Genomic DNA, 3,455 nt, shown 5'->3' with positions numbered 1-3,455 from the left:
GTATCCATTTCTACCTACACCAGTATCAAGAAAACACTGAATTATCAAACTTCCCAGGCTTCCCTGGTGGCTCAGAGGGTAAAGAATCTGCCTGCAATGCTGGAGACCCAGCTTCAGTCCCTGGGTGGGGAAGATCCCCTGGAGGAGGAAATGGCAACCCACTCCAGGATTCTTGCCTGGGAAATCCCATGGACAGAGGAGGCTGGTGGACCACAATCCATGGGGTCCCAAAAGAGCTGGACACGACTGAGTGGCTAAACAACAGCAGCAATAATGGAGATGCTTCTGGGATTTACAACTGGCCGGTCAGCTTGAGAGAAACAGCAAGTATCTGGTGACTCTGGGCAAAGGGGATGTGTCTTTCAAAATGTTTTCTTCTTGTGACCCTTTTTTTGTGGGGGGTGTTCTTTTTTTTTCATTTAAACTAGTTTCTGTTTTTTGAGAGAAGGCTCAGTGAGACACATGGTCAAATACAAATATTAGAGAAATGTTTTTTTTCTCCACCGCCTCCTTCCCTTCTATCCCCCAGAGGTAATCTCTGTATATACTTGCCTTTTAAAGAAAAATATTCATGTTGCACAACCCAGTGTCTGGATCCAAGTTTTTAAAAAGTGAAAGACAAATGCTTCCAAGGAACTGCCCCACTCTCTTCTCTTTTTGAAAATATCAGCCATTGGTTCCACCAGACTCTTGGAAAGATTAACCGATATCACAGCTTAAGATATCTTTTTCTACTCCTGTACAGCACAGGGAACTCTGCTCAATGTTATGTGGCAGCCTGGATGGGAGGGGAGTTTGGGGGAGAATGAAGTGAAAAAGTCGCTCAGTTGTGTCTGAGTCTTTGTGACCCTGTGGGCTACACAGTCCCTGGAATTCCCCAGGCCAGAATACGGGAGTGGGTAGCCGTTCCCTTCCCCAGGGGATCTTCCCAACCCAGGTCTCCCGAATTGCGGGCAGATTCTTTATCAGCTAAGCCACAAGGGAAAGCCCATCTGTGGGAAAACGTATACACGTGTGTGTAGGTCTGAGTCCCTTTGCTGTTCACCTGAAAACTGTCACAATATTGTTAACCAGCTATACCCCAATATGAAATAAAACGTTAAAAAAGAAGATATCTTTCTCTAACTACATCAGATAATGTCTTCACATTCACTCAATCTTGGAAGAGATCAATACATGTTGATTGATCAAATAAGTTGTTTTTGGGTCACTAAAGAGCCGTTCAATGAGAAAATAGTAAATAAGCATATAGCCATCACTCTTAACTTCCCTTACCACATGAAGGATGTTCTAATGTTTATGCGTGCTCAGTCACGTAGTCGTGTCCGACTCTGCGACACTGTGGACTGTAGCCTGCCTGGCTCCTCTGTCCCTGGGATTCCCCAGGCAAGAATACTGGAGTGGGTAGCCATTCCCTTCTCCAGGGGATCTTCCCAACCCAGGGATCGACCCCGAGTCTCCTGCATTGACAGGCAGGTTCTTTACCACTGAGCCACCTGGGAAGCCCATACAAAATAAAAAGCTTTTAAAAAGAAATGTAGGTTCCCTGCTTAAGACGCGTATTTTGGGAACGGAAGAAAGAAAGGATCATAAAGGAAAAATAAAAAGAAGGCAGGAAAGGACAGGAAGCAAAAGCAAGGGCCAGCAGGAGAAAGAGTCGGGATCAACATTTTTTCGTCCTGGAGATGATCCTCGGGCTCCAGGCTCAGCGGGTACGTGTTTCAGGACCTGCTTCTCCCTCCTGCGGCTCGGCCTTTGGCCATTTCATTCCTCATTAGCACCTTCCCCAGGAAGAAGAGCAGAGCCACCGAAGCTCAAATCTGTCAATTCTGCAGTTATCAGGTCTCGTCAAGACCGAGCTGGGAGAAGACAAGACGCAGCCAGAATAGGGGCTGGGGCTGCGTGTGGCTTTCCACTCGCTCTTTCTCATCTCTCTTGACTCGGACATCTCTGTGCCAGAGTCCGAGTCCTACGTGTCCACCTGCCCACCATCCACTCATACTTAACCCTGGTCGACTGTCCTCAGTGGCCCTCCACTCCCTGTCCGGCGGCGGCTGAGTTTGCCCTTCCAACCAAAGTGAGGTCTTGATTGCCAGATTGTGCGGCCGTTTCTCAGTCCGTGAGTGGTACTGGCACTGTTGCTGCTCGGTCATCAAGTCACGTCCAGCTCTGTGTGACCCCACGGGCTGCAGCATACCAGGCTCCTCTGTCCTTCGTATCTCCCAGAGTTTGCTCAGATTCGTGTCCATTGTGTCGGTGATGCCTTCCAACCATCTCATCCTCTGCCACCCGCTTCTTCTGCCCTCAGTGTTTCCCATCCAGTGAGGACACTAGCAGTTACCCAACTCCACTTGCCTTCCCTCTGGGCTGTCCTAGCTTGGAGGCCATGCACCCAGCTGAAAGCCCACGTCCCCAGCCTCCTTGGCAACCAGAAGTGTCCAGTGAGATGCAGGTAGGATTATGCCTGGGGACAGGCATCCGGGAAGGTCATTGGGCGGGTCTTCTGGTAGCTTGAACCTGGCCAGAATCTCCTTTTCCACTCAAACCTGGGGACTTAAGATAATTAAGGATACATTTTCCTAGGACTTAGAGAGTTCAGCCTGATGGAATTCTCCCTCTTCCCTAAAGCAGGTGTGGGGTGTGTCCTGGCTGGGCGGGAGGGGCAGGTGTGGGCAGAGGAGAGTCTCCGGGTAAAACCTTGGGAATGACCCTGGCTTGTCCTTCCTGGTGGTGGGTGGCATGTCCAGAGACTGCAGAGCTGCCAGGAGTTGGGGGAGCAGGCGGGCGGGAGTCAGAGACAGAACCCCACCTTCAGAGCCAGCCAAGGTCAGGCTGAAAGGGGGCGCCTCTTAGCCAAGACAGGATGGAAACGCCCAGGTCTCTGCCCTTGCTGGAGAGTCTGAGGGAGGCCGGGGTGGGGGAGCACCCTGCCGCCGCCTCCAGGGCCCGGATGCTGCGCCTTCGGCGGGGCTGGACCCGGTGGGCGGCCGCACAGGGACCCGGTGGCAAAGCCTCAGGAGGGTGCGCAGAGGTCACTGGCGAGGCCCCACCCCAGAGCAGGGCCGCAGGGCCCCGTGAGTCACCGCGGCGTGGAGCACAGCCCTTGCTGGCCGGTTTCCCCCATGACGCATCTCCCCAGTGCGTGTGGTCACCGCACAGGCTGGTCCGGGGGTTTGTGCCAAGTTTTCAGTCATCTACAGGAGAGGCCGTCTTAGACACGAAGCTCGGCTAACAGACAACCCTCAGCAGAGCAGGGGAGTGTGCAGGAGTCGGGCAATTCCTACTTCTCTTCTGAGGCTCAGTTTCCTCAACTCTAAAATGGAAACAGTAAAGCTGCCGTGCTGTAACAACTAACTAAGGTCATGTATTTAAAGCAGCAGATCTCAAACTTCATCCATCTGAAGAGCATTCATCTTGCTAAATTTTTATTAAATTAAAAAATTTAATTAAAAATA

This window comes from Bos indicus x Bos taurus, chromosome 19 (genome assembly GCF_003369695.1).
Source record: "Bos indicus x Bos taurus breed Angus x Brahman F1 hybrid chromosome 19, Bos_hybrid_MaternalHap_v2.0, whole genome shotgun sequence".
Taxonomy (NCBI): Eukaryota; Metazoa; Chordata; class Mammalia; order Artiodactyla; family Bovidae; genus Bos; species Bos indicus x Bos taurus.
The sequence above is the reverse complement of the archived record's forward strand: the minus strand, read 5'-3'. Positions refer to the sequence as shown.